This window comes from Hyla sarda, unplaced genomic scaffold, assembly GCF_029499605.1.
Source record: "Hyla sarda isolate aHylSar1 unplaced genomic scaffold, aHylSar1.hap1 scaffold_1004, whole genome shotgun sequence".
NCBI lineage: Eukaryota > Metazoa > Chordata > Amphibia > Anura > Hylidae > Hyla > Hyla sarda.
Window position 1 is genome coordinate 1 of NW_026607623.1, and position 14,139 is coordinate 14,139.

The 14,139-nt window shown below is 45.7% G+C and overlaps 6 non-coding genes across 6 annotated transcripts; all 6 read left to right on the plus strand.

The window, feature by feature from the left end:
- The first annotated feature begins 1,268 nt into the window (after window positions 1–1,268).
- LOC130298570 (U2 spliceosomal RNA) lies at window positions 1,269–1,458 on the plus strand. The gene has a single exon (XR_008849907.1). It is a non-coding gene; the product is annotated as a U2 spliceosomal RNA (small nuclear RNA).
- Window positions 1,459–3,538: 2,080 nt separating this feature from the next.
- Window positions 3,539–3,729, plus strand: LOC130298528 (U2 spliceosomal RNA). Its single transcript, XR_008849868.1, has one exon. It is a non-coding gene; the product is annotated as a U2 spliceosomal RNA (small nuclear RNA).
- Window positions 3,730–5,806: 2,077 nt separating this feature from the next.
- Window positions 5,807–5,997, plus strand: LOC130298540 (U2 spliceosomal RNA). The gene has a single exon (XR_008849879.1). It is a non-coding gene; the product is annotated as a U2 spliceosomal RNA (small nuclear RNA).
- Window positions 5,998–8,080: 2,083 nt separating this feature from the next.
- LOC130298552 (U2 spliceosomal RNA) lies at window positions 8,081–8,271 on the plus strand. The gene has a single exon (XR_008849890.1). It is a non-coding gene; the product is annotated as a U2 spliceosomal RNA (small nuclear RNA).
- A 2,077-nt stretch (window positions 8,272–10,348) lies between these two features.
- On the plus strand, window positions 10,349–10,538 carry LOC130298571 (U2 spliceosomal RNA). The gene has a single exon (XR_008849908.1). It is a non-coding gene; the product is annotated as a U2 spliceosomal RNA (small nuclear RNA).
- Window positions 10,539–12,623: 2,085 nt separating this feature from the next.
- Window positions 12,624–12,814, plus strand: LOC130298563 (U2 spliceosomal RNA). The gene has a single exon (XR_008849901.1). It is a non-coding gene; the product is annotated as a U2 spliceosomal RNA (small nuclear RNA).
- Window positions 12,815–14,139: the final 1,325 nt, after the last annotated feature.

Here is a 14,139-nt window from a genome sequence, read left to right on the forward strand (position 1 = left end):
ACAGTCGCTTTTTATGTATTCAGCACTATGTATAATGTTGTAAAAATGCTCTAGAAGCTAAAGTCGCAGAAATGTCACACATATTTGGCCTGCAACTTTCTGTGCGACAAATTCAGACAGGAAAAATCAGTATAAATCCTTAGAAAATTATCCCCAGTGTCTCCATCTGCTGGCGGTATTGAATAAGCATTGCTGCACTGATGGGGTATGCATTAGACGAAAAAAAAGAAGAAAAAGAAGAATAATACGCCAGAAAAGAGGCGAAAAGGAGAAAAACGTAAAAAAACGTGAAAAAAAAGTAAGAGGAAGAGAGGGAAAAAAAGGTGGAAATGGGTTTAAAAGTGATTTCGGCGGAGAAATATATATATATATATATATATATATATATATATATATATATGCGCACACACACACATAGATATAAACGTATTCTCCGTGAGATATTGCAGCCGCTGCTGTGTCCAGGCCCAGGAGCCTTAGCACTGTGCTGTGATGTCACTCAATACCACTGACATCACTAGTGTAAACAACATCTCTCCTTTGCTGTGTATGTGACTATGAGCTGTTTGGTGATGTCGTCTATTACGCCTTCATAGAAGCAACAGGAGATTGTTGCATCCATCTGAACCCTCAGAACTACAGTGCTATGATGTCACTCACTTCCACAGGCCTTGCAGAGTGTAAACAACAACAACCCAGCTTTGTTGTGTATGTAACCAAAGGGATTTGTGATGTCACCTAGAACCTTCACAGCAGCGACAGCTTTATGAGGAGCATCAGCACTGCTCTGCCTGAGCAGAACCATCACCGCCATAGGTTGTCAAATAACCCGGATTTAACCCACACAGGTAAGTCCAATGGGGTGCAGGCATGTCCTCTATGCTTACAGCTTCCCGTGGGTGTTGGTTTGATACCGTTTGGGGACAGCCAAGGAGGCATCTGCAGGCAACAAAGGTAGGTGTGTGCTTGTGTGTGTGTTTCCTATGCAGATCCTAAGCCCAGTGTCACATGCCAAGTAGGAGGAGTAAGAAGGGTTCCTGGCAAATCCGGGTTATGGATTGCATTTAAAAAGGCCCCGTGGGAGTGCAATGGGCCCCTGTCTTGCTGCTTAGCAATAATGGTATGGGTTTAGGTTCTGCTGTGTGTACTGGTGGTTGACTGCCCCCCAGCCCAGAGTGTGCATGGAAAATTGTCTGGCAGCCTCCCTGACAGCAAGCAGTGATAGTGCCCATGAAGGGGACCTTGTTGGGCCCGCCCCTTTCACGGTTATCGCTTCTCGGCCTTTTGGCTAAGATCAAGTGTAGTATCTGTTCTTATCAGTTTAATATCTGATACGTCCCCTATCTGGGGACCATATATTAAATGGATTTTGAGAACGGGGGCCGATTTCGAAGCTTGCTTCCGTCGCCCTATGCATTGACCCGATATGGCAGTATCTTCGGGTACAGTGCACCACCCCCTTACAGGGTTAAAAAGAAAGATTCCTACTTTCATTGCTACCTGCTTGCTGGCTAGCCAGCTAGCCAGCCCTGTGGGCCTTGCTGCTGCTGCAGCCAAAAACAAAAGGTGGTGCTGCTGCTGCTTCTGCTGCTTCTGCTTCTGCTTGTGTCTGGCCCCTGTTGGAGCGTCCAGGCACAGGACTTCTGCTGCTGCTGACTAAATGGCCTCCTTAATTGGATCATTTGAGTAGCCAGCACACCTGTGCAGGTAGGGCATGACATGATAGGCAGCTGCCTTGATAGCGGGTGGGTGCTGAATGTTCCTAATTGACAAAATAAGATTAATGCTTATGAAGAAATATAAAATCTCATCCCTTCCCCAATATCGCGCCACACCCCTACCCCTTAATTCCCTGGTTGAACGTGATGGACATATGTCTTTTTTCGACCGTACTAACTATGTAACTATGTAACATAACATGGGGGGGGGTCTCCTGGCTGTTCACACAGGTGTGTCATTGCTGTACATTGACCATGCATTGCTTCTGTGGTATTGCAAAGGCAAAGACAAATGCTTCCAGCCATCCATTGCACTAATGGATTGGTCATCAGCTGGCTGTCTATGTCCCGCATCAATATAGACCAAAGTACAGAGGGTTAGGCTATGCTATTGTGCACCTACCTGATGCATCAGAAGGTGCGAGGCCCTTGCTAAATTCTGTGCACAGACTTTGAGATCTATGCTTTAGACTGTATCTAAACCTGCTCCAACATGGACTGACATTCTGGCCTACTTTCAGCCGATGCGACTTGTCTGTCGCTGAACAGTCGCTTTTTATGTATTCAGCACCTATGTATAATGTTGTAAAAATGCTCTAGAAGCTAAGTCGCAGAAATGTCACACATATTTGGCCTGCAACTTTCTGTGCGACAAATTCAGACAGGAAAAATCAGTATAAATCCTTAGAAAATTATCCCCCAGTGTCTCCATCTGCTGGCGGTATTGAATAAGCATTGCTGCACTGATGGGGTATGCATTAGACGAAAAAAAAGAAGAAAAAGAAGAATAATACGCCCAGAAAAGAGGCGAAAAGGAGAAAAACGTAAAAAACGTGAAAAAAAAGTAAGAGGAAGAGAAGGGAAAAAAAGGTGGAAATGGGTTTAAAAGTGATTTCGGCGGAGAAATATATATATATATATATATATATATATATATATATATATATATGCGCACACACACACATAGATATAAACGTATTCTCCGTTGAGATATTGCAGCCGCTGCTGTGTCCAGGCCCAGGAGCCTTAGCACTGTGCTGTGATGTCACTCAATACCACTGACATCACTAGGTGTAAACAACATCTCTCCTTTGCTGTGTATGTGACTATGGAGCTGTTTGGTGATGTCGTCTATTACGGCCTTCATAGAAGCAACAGGAGATTGTTGCATCCATCTTGAACCCTCAGAACTACAGTGCTATGATGTCACTCACTTCCACAGGCCTTGCAGAGTGTAAACAACAACAACCCAGCTTTGTTGTGTATGTAACCAAAGGGATTTGTGATGTCACCTAGAACCTTCACAGCAGCGACAGCTTTATGAGGAGCATCAGCACTGCTCTGCCTGAGCAGAACCATCACCGCCATAGGTTGTCAAATAACCCGGATTTAACCCACACAGGTAAGTCCAATGGGGTGCAGGCATGTCCTCTATGCTTACAGCTTCCCGTGGGTGTTGTTTGATACCGTTTGGGGACAGCCAAGGAGGCATCTGCAGGCAACAAAGGTAGGTGTGTGCTTGTGTGTGTGTTTCCTATGCAGATCCTAAGCCCAGTGTCACATGCAAGTAGGAGGAGTAAGAAGGGTTCCTGGCAAATCCGGGTTATGGATTGCATTTAAAAAGGCCCCGTGGGAGTGCAATGGGCCCCTGTCTTGCTGCTTAGCAATAATGGTATGGGTTTAGGTTCTGCTGTGTGTACTGGTGGTTGACTGCCCCCCAGCCCAGAGTGTGCATGGAAAATTGTCTGGCAGCCTCCCTGACAGCAAGCAGTGATAGTGCCCATGAAGGGGACCTTGTTGGGCCCGCCCCTTTCACGGTTATCGCTTCTCGGCCTTTTGGCTAAGATCAAGTGTAGTATCTGTTCTTATCAGTTTAATATCTGATACGTCCCCTATCTGGGGACCATATATTAAATGGATTTTTGAGAACGGGGGCCGATTTCGAAGCTTGCTTCCGTCGCCCTATGCATTGACCCGATATGGCAGTATCTTCGGGTACAGTGCACCACCCCCTTACAGGGTTAAAAAGAAAGATTCCTACTTTCATTGCTACCTGCTTGCTGGCTAGCCAGCTAGCCAGCCCTGTGGGCCTTGCTGCTGCTGCAGCCAAAAAACAAAAGGTGGTGCTGCTGCTGCTTCTGCTGCTTCTGCTTCTGCTTGTGTCTGGCCCCTGTTGGAGCGTCCAGGCACAGGACTTCTGCTGCTGCTGACTAAATGGCCTCCTTAATTGGATCATTTGAGTAGCCAGCACACCTGTGCAGGTAGGCATGACATGATAGGCAGCTGCCTTGATAGCGGGTGGGTGCTGAATGTTCCTAATTGACAAAATAAGATTAATGCTTATGAAGAAATATAAAATCTCATCCCTTCCCCAATATCGCGCCACACCCCTACCCCTTAATTCCCTGGTTGAACGTGATGGACATATGTCTTTTTTCGACCGTACTAACTATGTAACTATGTAACATAACATGGGGGGGGGTCTCCTGCTGTTCACACAGGTGTGTCATTGCTGTACATTGACCATGCATTGCTTCTGTGGTATTGCAAAGGCAAAGACAAATGCTTCCAGCCATCCATTGCACTAATGGATTGGTCATCAGCTGGCTGTCTATGTCCCGCATCAATATAGACCAAAGTACAGAGGGTTAGGCTATGCTATTGTGCACCTACCTGATGCATCAGAAGGTGCGAGGCCCTTGCTAAATTCTGTGCACAGACTTTGAGATCTATGCTTTAGACTGTATCTAAACCTGCTCCAACATGGACTGACATTCTGGCCTACTTTCAGCCGATGCGACTTGTCTGTCGCTGAACAGTCGCTTTTTATGTATTCAGCACCTATGTATAATGTTGTAAAAATGCTCTAGAAGCTAAAGTCGCAGAAATGTCACACATATTTGGCCTGCAACTTTCTGTGCGACAATTCAGACAGGAAAAATCAGTATAAATCCTTAGAAAATTATCCCCAGTGTCTCCATCTGCTGGCGGTATTGAATAAGCATTGCTGCACTGATGGGGTATGCATTAGACGAAAAAAAAGAAGAAAAAGAAGAATAATACGCCAGAAAAGAGGCGAAAAGGAGAAAAACGTAAAAAAAACGTGAAAAAAAGTAAGAGGAAGAGAAGGAAAAAAAGGTGGAAATGGGTTTAAAAGTGATTTCGGCGGAGAAATATATATATATATATATATATATATATATATATATATATATATGCGCACACACACACATAGATATAAACGTATTCTCCGTTGAGATATTGCAGCCGCTGCTGTGTCCAGGCCCAGGAGCCTTAGCACTGTGCTGTGATGTCACTCAATACCACTGACATCACTAGGTGTAAACAACATCTCTCCTTTGCTGTGTATGTGACTATGGAGCTGTTTGGTGATGTCGTCTATTACGGCCTTCATAGAAGCAACAGGAGATTGTTGCATCCATCTTGAACCCTCAGAACTACAGTGCTATGATGTCACTCACTTCCACAGGCCTTGCAGAGTGTAAACAACAACAACCCAGCTTTGTTGTGTATGTAACCAAAGGGATTTGTGATGTCACCTAGAACCTTCACAGCAGCGACAGCTTTATGAGGAGCATCAGCACTGCTCTGCCTGAGCAGAACCATCACCGCCATAGGTTGTCAAATAACCCGGATTTAACCCACACAGGTAAGTCCAATGGGGTGCAGGCATGTCCTCTATGCTTACAGCTTCCCGTGGGTGTTGGTTTGATACCGTTTGGGGACAGCCAAGGAGGCATCTGCAGGCAACAAAGGTAGGTGTGTGCTTGTGTGTGTGTTTCCTATGCAGATCCTAAGCCCAGTGTCACATGCAAGTAGGAGGAGTAAGAAGGGTTCCTGGCAAATCCGGGTTATGGATTGCATTTAAAAAGGCCCCGTGGGAGTGCAATGGGCCCCTGTCTTGCTGCTTAGCAATAATGGTATGGGTTTAGGTTCTGCTGTGTGTACTGGTGGTTGACTGCCCCCCAGCCCAGAGTGTGCATGGAAAATTGTCTGGCAGCCTCCCTGACAGCAAGCAGTGATAGTGCCCATGAAGGGGACCTTGTTGGCCCGCCCCTTTCACGGTTATCGCTTCTCGGCCTTTTGGCTAAGATCAAGTGTAGTATCTGTTCTTATCAGTTTAATATCTGATACGTCCCCTATCTGGGGACCATATATTAAATGGATTTTTGAGAACGGGGGCCGATTTCGAAGCTTGCTTCCGTCGCCCTATGCATTGACCCGATATGGCAGTATCTTCGGGTACAGTGCACCACCCCCTTACAGGGTTAAAAAGAAAGATTCCTACTTTCATTGCTACCTGCTTGCTGGCTAGCCAGCTAGCCAGCCCTGTGGGCCTTGCTGCTGCTGCAGCCAAAAAACAAAAGGTGGTGCTGCTGCTGCTTCTGCTGCTTCTGCTTCTGCTTGTGTCTGGCCCCTGTTGGAGCGTCCAGGCACAGGACTTCTGCTGCTGCTGACTAAATGGCCTCCTTAATTGGATCATTTGAGTAGCCAGCACACCTGTGCAGGTAGGGCATGACATGATAGGCAGCTGCCTTGATAGCGGGTGGGTGCTGAATGTTCCTAATTGACAAAATAAGATTAATGCTTATGAAGAAATATAAAATCTCATCCCTTCCCCAATATCGCGCCACACCCCTACCCTTAATTCCCTGGTTGAACGTGATGGACATATGTCTTTTTTCGACCGTACTAACTATGTAACTATGTAACATAACATGGGGGGGGTCTCCTGGCTGTTCACACAGGTGTGTCATTGCTGTACATTGACCATGCATTGCTTCTGTGGTATTGCAAAGGCAAAGACAAATGCTTCCAGCCATCCATTGCACTAATGGATTGGTCATCAGCTGGCTGTCTATGTCCCGCATCAATATAGACCAAAGTACAGAGGGTTAGGCTATGCTATTGTGCACCTACCTGATGCATCAGAAGGTGCGAGGCCCTTGCTAAATTCTGTGCACAGACTTTGAGATCTATGCTTTAGACTGTATCTAAACCTGCTCCAACATGGACTGACATTCTGGCCTACTTTCAGCCGATGCGACTTGTCTGTCGCTGAACAGTCGCTTTTTATGTATTCAGCACCTATGTATAATGTTGTAAAAATGCTCTAGAAGCTAAAGTCGCAGAAATGTCACACATATTTGGCCTGCAACTTTCTGTGCGACAAATTCAGACAGGAAAAATCAGTATAAATCCTTAGAAAATTATCCCCCAGTGTCTCCATCTGCTGGCGGTATTGAATAAGCATTGCTGCACTGATGGGGTATGCATTAGACGAAAAAAAGAAGAAAAAGAAGAATAATACGCCCAGAAAAGAGGCGAAAAGGAGAAAAACGTAAAAAAACTTGAAAAAAAAGTAAGAGGAAGAGAAGGGAAAAAAAGGTGGAAATGGGTTTAAAAGTGATTTCGGCGGAGAAATATATATATATATATATATATATATATATATATATATATATATATGCGCACACACACACATAGATATAAACGTATTCTCCGTTGAGATATTGCAGCCGCTGCTGTGTCCAGGCCCAGGAGCCTTAGCACTGTGCTGTGATGTCACTCAATACCACTGACATCACTAGGTGTAAACAACATCTCTCCTTTGCTGTGTATGTGACTATGGAGCTGTTTGGTGATGTCGTCTATTACGGCCTTCATAGAAGCAACAGGAGATTGTTGCATCCATCTTGAACCCTCAGAACTACAGTGCTATGATGTCACTCACTTCCACAGGCCTTGCAGAGTGTAAACAACAACAACCCAGCTTTGTTGTGTATGTAACCAAAGGGATTTGTGATGTCACCTAGAACCTTCACAGCAGCGACAGCTTTATGAGGAGCATCAGCACTGCTCTGCCTGAGCAGAACCATCACCGCCATAGGTTGTCAAATAACCCGGATTTAACCCACACAGGTAAGTCCAATGGGGTGCAGGCATGTCCTCTATGCTTACAGCTTCCCGTGGGTGTTGGTTTGATACCGTTTGGGGACAGCCAAGGAGGCATCTGCAGGCAACAAAGGTAGGTGTGTGCTTGTGTGTGTGTTTCCTATGCAGATCCTAAGCCCAGTGTCACATGCAAGTAGGAGGAGTAAGAAGGGTTCCTGGCAAATCCGGGTTATGGATTGCATTTAAAAAGGCCCCGTGGGAGTGCAATGGGCCCCTGTCTTGCTGCTTAGCAATAATGGTATGGGTTTAGGTTCTGCTGTGTGTACTGGTGGTTGACTGCCCCCCAGCCCAGAGTGTGCATGGAAAATTGTCTGGCAGCCTCCCTGACAGCAAGCAGTGATAGTGCCCATGAAGGGGACCTTGTTGGGCCCGCCCCTTTCACGGTTATCGCTTCTCGGCCTTTTGGCTAAGATCAAGTGTAGTATCTGTTCTTATCAGTTTAATATCTGATACGTCCCCTATCTGGGGACCATATATTAAATGGATTTTTGAGAACGGGGGCCGATTTCGAAGCTTGCTTCCGTCGCCCTATGCATTGACCCGATATGGCAGTATCTTCGGGTACAGTGCACCACCCCCTTACAGGGTTAAAAAGAAAGATTCCTACTTTCATTGCTACCTGCTTGCTGCTAGCCAGCTAGCCAGCCCTGTGGGCCTTGCTGCTGCTGCAGCCAAAAAACAAAAGGTGGTGCTGCTGCTGCTTCTGCTGCTTCTGCTTCTGCTTGTGTCTGGCCCCTGTTGGAGCGTCCAGGCACAGGACTTCTGCTGCTGCTGACTAAATGGCCTCCTTAATTGGATCATTTGAGTAGCCAGCACACCTGTGCAGGTAGGGCATGACATGATAGGCAGCTGCCTTGATAGCGGGTGGGTGCTGAATGTTCCTAATTGACAAAATAAGATTAATGCTTATGAAGAAATATAAAATCTCATCCCTTCCCCAATATCGCGCCACACCCTACCCCTTAATTCCCTGGTTGAACGTGATGGACATATGTCTTTTTTCGACCGTACTAACTATGTAACTATGTAACATAACATGGGGGGGGGTCTCCTGGCTGTTCACACAGGTGTGTCATTGCTGTACATTGACCATGCATTGCTTCTGTGGTATTGCAAAGGCAAAGACAAATGCTTCCAGCCATCCATTGCACTAATGGATTGGTCATCAGCTGGCTGTCTATGTCCCGCATCATATAGACCAAAGTACAGAGGGTTAGGCTATGCTATTGTGCACCTACCTGATGCATCAGAAGGTGCGAGGCCCTTGCTAAATTCTGGTGCACAGACTTTGAGATCTATGCTTTAGACTGTATCTAAACCTGCTCCAACATGGACTGACATTCTGGCCTACTTTCAGCCGATGCGACTTGTCTGTCGCTGAACAGTCGCTTTTTATGTATTCAGCACCTATGTATAATGTTGTAAAAATGCTCTAGAAGCTAAAGTCGCAGAAATGTCACACATATTTGGCCTGCAACTTTCTGTGCGACAAATTCAGACAGGAAAAATCAGTATAAATCCTTAGAAATTATCCCCCAGTGTCTCCATCTGCTGGCGGTATTGAATAAGCATTGCTGCACTGATGGGGTATGCATTAGACGAAACAAAAGAAGAAAAAGAAGAATAATACGCCCAGAAAAGAGGCGAAAAGGAGAAAAACGTAAAAAAACGTGAAAAAAAAGTAAGAGGAAGAGAAGGGAAAAAAAGGTGGAAATGGGTTTAAAAGTGATTTCGGCGGAAGAAATATATATATATATATATATATATATATATATATATATATATGCGCACACACACACATAGATATAAACGTATTCTCCGTTGAGATATTGCAGCCGCTGCTGTGTCCAGGCCCAGGAGCCTTAGCACTGTGCTGTGATGTCACTCAATACCACTGACATCACTAGGTGTAAACAACATCTCTCCTTTGCTGTGTATGTGACTATGGAGCTGTTTGGTGATGTCGTCTATTACGGCCTTCATAGAAGCAACAGGAGATTGTTGCATCCATCTTGAACCCTCAGAACTACAGTGCTATGATGTCACTCACTTCCACAGGCCTTGCAGAGTGTAAACAACAACAACCCAGCTTTGTTGTGTATGTAACCAAAGGGATTTGTGATGTCACCTAGAACCTTCACAGCAGCGACAGCTTTATGAGGAGCATCAGCACTGCTCTGCCTGAGCAGAACCATCACCGCCATAGGTTGTCAAATAACCCGGATTTAACCCACACAGGTAAGTCCAATGGGGTGCAGGCATGTCCTCTATGCTTACAGCTTCCCGTGGGTGTTGGTTTGATACCGTTTGGGGACAGCCAAGGAGGCATCTGCAGGCAACAAAGGTAGGTGTGTGCTTGTGTGTGTGTTTCCTATGCAGATCCTAAGCCCAGTGTCACATGCAAGTAGGAGGAGTAAGAAGGGTTCCTGGCAAATCCGGGTTATGGATTGCATTTAAAAGGCCCCGTGGGAGTGCAATGGCCCCTGTCTTGCTGCTTAGCAATAATGGTATGGGTTTAGGTTCTGCTGTGTGTACTGGTGGTTGACTGCCCCCCAGCCCAGAGTGTGCATGGAAAATTGTCTGGCAGCCTCCCTGACAGCAAGCAGTGATAGTGCCCATGAAGGGGACCTTGTTGGGCCCGCCCTTTCACGGTTATCGCTTCTCGGCCTTTTGGCTAAGATCAAGTGTAGTATCTGTTCTTATCAGTTTAATATCTGATACGTCCCCTATCTGGGACCATATATTAAATGGATTTTTGAGAACGGGGGCCGATTTCGAAGCTTGCTTCCGTCGCCCTATGCATTGACCCGATATGGCAGTATCTTCGGGTACAGTGCACCACCCCCTTACAGGGTTAAAAAGAAAGATTCCTACTTTCATTGCTACCTGCTTGCTGGCTAGCCAGCTAGCCAGCCCTGTGGGCCTTGCTGCTGCTGCAGCCAAAAAACAAAAGGTGGTGCTGCTGCTGCTTCTGCTGCTTCTGCTTCTGCTTGTGTCTGGCCCCTGTTGGAGCGTCCAGGCACAGGACTTCTGCTGCTGCTGACTAAATGGCCTCCTTAATTGGATCATTTGAGTAGCCAGCACACCTGTGCAGGTAGGGCATGACATGATAGGCAGCTGCCTTGATAGCGGGTGGGTGCTGAATGTTCCTAATTGACAAAATAAGATTAATGCTTATGAAGAAATATAAAATCTCATCCCTTCCCCAATATCGCGCCACACCCCTACCCCTTAATTCCCTGGTTGAACGTGATGGACATATGTCTTTTTTCGACCGTACTAACTATGTAACTATGTAACATAACATGGGGGGGGGGTCTCCTGGCTGTTCACACAGGTGTGTCATTGCTGTACATTGACCATGCATTGCTTCTGTGGTATTGCAAAGGCAAAGACAAATGCTTCCAGCCATCCATTGCACTAATGGATTGGTCATCAGCTGGCTGTCTATGTCCCGCATCAATATAGACCAAAGTACAGAGGGTTAGGCTATGCTATTGTGCACCTACCTGATGCATCAGAAGGTGCGAGGCCCTTGCTAAATTCTGTGCACAGACTTTGAGATCTATGCTTTAGACTGTATCTAAACCTGCTCCAACATGGACTGACATTCTGGCCTACTTTCAGCCGATGCGACTTGTCTGTCGCTGAACAGTCGCTTTTTATGTATTCAGCACCTATGTATAATGTTGTAAAAATGCTCTAGAAGCTAAAGTCGCAGAAATGTCACACATATTTGGCCTGCAACTTTCTGTGCGACAAATTCAGACAGGAAAAATCAGTATAAATCCTTAGAAAATTATCCCCCAGTGTCTCCATCTGCTGGCGGTATTGAATAAGCATTGCTGCACTGATGGGGTATGCATTAGACGAAAAAAAAGAAGAAAAAGAAGAATAATACGCCCAGAAAAGAGGCGAAAAGGAGAAAAACGTAAAAAAACGTGAAAAAAAAGTAAGAGGAAGAGAAGGGAAAAAAAGGTGGAAATGGGTTTAAAAGTGATTTCGGCGGAGAAATATATATATATATATATATATATATATATATATATATATATATGCGCACACACACACATAGATATAAACGTATTCTCCGTTGAGATATTGCAGCCGCTGCTGTGTCCAGGCCCAGGAGCCTTAGCACTGTGCTGTGATGTCACTCAATACCACTGACATCACTAGGTGTAAACAACATCTCTCCTTTGCTGTGTATGTGACTATGGAGCTGTTTGGTGATGTCGTCTATTACGGCCTTCATAGAAGCAACAGGAGATTGTTGCATCCATCTTGAACCCTCAGAACTACAGTGCTATGATGTCACTCACTTCCACAGGCCTTGCAGAGTGTAAACAACAACAACCCAGCTTTGTTGTGTATGTAACCAAAGGGATTTGTGATGTCACCTAGAACCTTCACAGCAGCGACAGCTTTATGAGGAGCATCAGCACTGCTCTGCCTGAGCAGAACCATCACCGCCATAGGTTGTCAAATAACCCGGATTTAACCCACACAGGTAAGTCCAATGGGGTGCAGGCATGTCCTCTATGCTTACAGCTTCCCGTGGGTGTTGGTTTGATACCGTTTGGGGACAGCCAAGGAGGCATCTGCAGGCAACAAAGGTAGGTGTGTGCTTGTGTGTGTGTTTCCTATGCAGATCCTAAGCCCAGTGTCACATGCAAGTAGGAGGAGTAAGAAGGGTTCCTGGCAAATCCGGGTTATGGATTGCATTTAAAAAGGCCCCGTGGGAGTGCAATGGGCCCCTGTCTTGCTGCTTAGCAATAATGGTATGGGTTTAGGTTCTGCTGTGTGTACTGGTGGTTGACTGCCCCCCAGCCCAGAGTGTGCATGGAAAATTGTCTGGCAGCCTCCCTGACAGCAAGCAGTGATAGTGCCCATGAAGGGGACCTTGTTGGGCCCGCCCCTTTCACGGTTATCGCTTCTCGGCCTTTTGGCTAAGATCAAGTGTAGTATCTGTTCTTATCAGTTTAATATCTGATACGTCCCCTATCTGGGGACCATATATTAAATGGATTTTTGAGAACGGGGGCCGATTTCGAAGCTTGCTTCCGTCGCCCTATGCATTGACCCGATATGGCAGTATCTTCGGGTACAGTGCACCACCCCCTTACAGGGTTAAAAAGAAAGATTCCTACTTTCATTGCTACCTGCTTGCTGGCTAGCCAGCTAGCCAGCCCTGTGGGCCTTGCTGCTGCTGCAGCCAAAAAACAAAAGGTGGTGCTGCTGCTGCTTCTGCTGCTTCTGCTTCTGCTTGTGTCTGGCCCCTGTTGGAGCGTCCAGGCACAGGACTTCTGCTGCTGCTGACTAAATGGCCTCCTTAATTGGATCATTTGAGTAGCCAGCACACCTGTGCAGGTAGGGCATGACATGATAGGCAGCTGCCTTGATAGCGGGTGGGTGCTGAATGTTCCTAATTGACAAAATAAGATTAATGCTTATGAAGAAATATAAAATCTCATCCCTTCCCCAATATCGCGCCACACCCCTACCCCTTAATTCCCTGGTTGAACGTGATGGACATATGTCTTTTTTCGACCGTACTAACTATGTAACTATGTAACATAACATGGGGGGGGGGTCTCCTGGCTGTTCACACAGGTGTGTCATTGCTGTACATTGACCATGCATTGCTTCTGTGGTATTGCAAAGGCAAAGACAAATGCTTCCAGCCATCCATTGCACTAATGGATTGGTCATCAGCTGGCTGTCTATGTCCCGCATCAATATAGACCAAAGTACAGAGGGTTAGGCTATGCTATTGTGCACCTACCTGATGCATCAGAAGGTGCGAGGCCCTTGCTAAATTCTGTGCACAGACTTTGAGATCTATGCTTTAGACTGTATCTAAACCTGCTCCAACATGGACTGACATTCTGGCCTACTTTCAGCCGATGCGACTTGTCTGTCGCTGAACAGTCGCTTTTTATGTATTCAGCACCTATGTATAATGTTGTAAAAATGCTCTAGAAGCTAAAGTCGCAGAAATGTCACACATATTTGGCCTGCAACTTTCTGTGCGACAAATTCAGACAGGAAAAATCAGTATAAATCCTTAGAAAATTATCCCCCAGTGTCTCCATCTGCTGGCGGTATTGAATAAGCATTGCTGCACTGATGGGGTATGCATTAGACGAAAAAAAAGAAGAAAAAGAAGAATAATACGCCCAGAAAAGAGGCGAAAAGGAGAAAAACGTAAAAAAACGTGAAAAAAAAGTAAGAGGAAGAGAAGGGAAAAAAAGGTGGAAATGGGTTTAAAAGTGATTTCGGCGGAGAAATATATATATATATATATATATATATATATATATATATATATATGCGCACACACACACATAGATATAAACGTATTCTCCGTTGAGATATTGCAGCCGCTGCTGTGTCCAGGCCCAGGAGCCTTAGCACTGTGCTGTGATGTCACTCAATACCACTG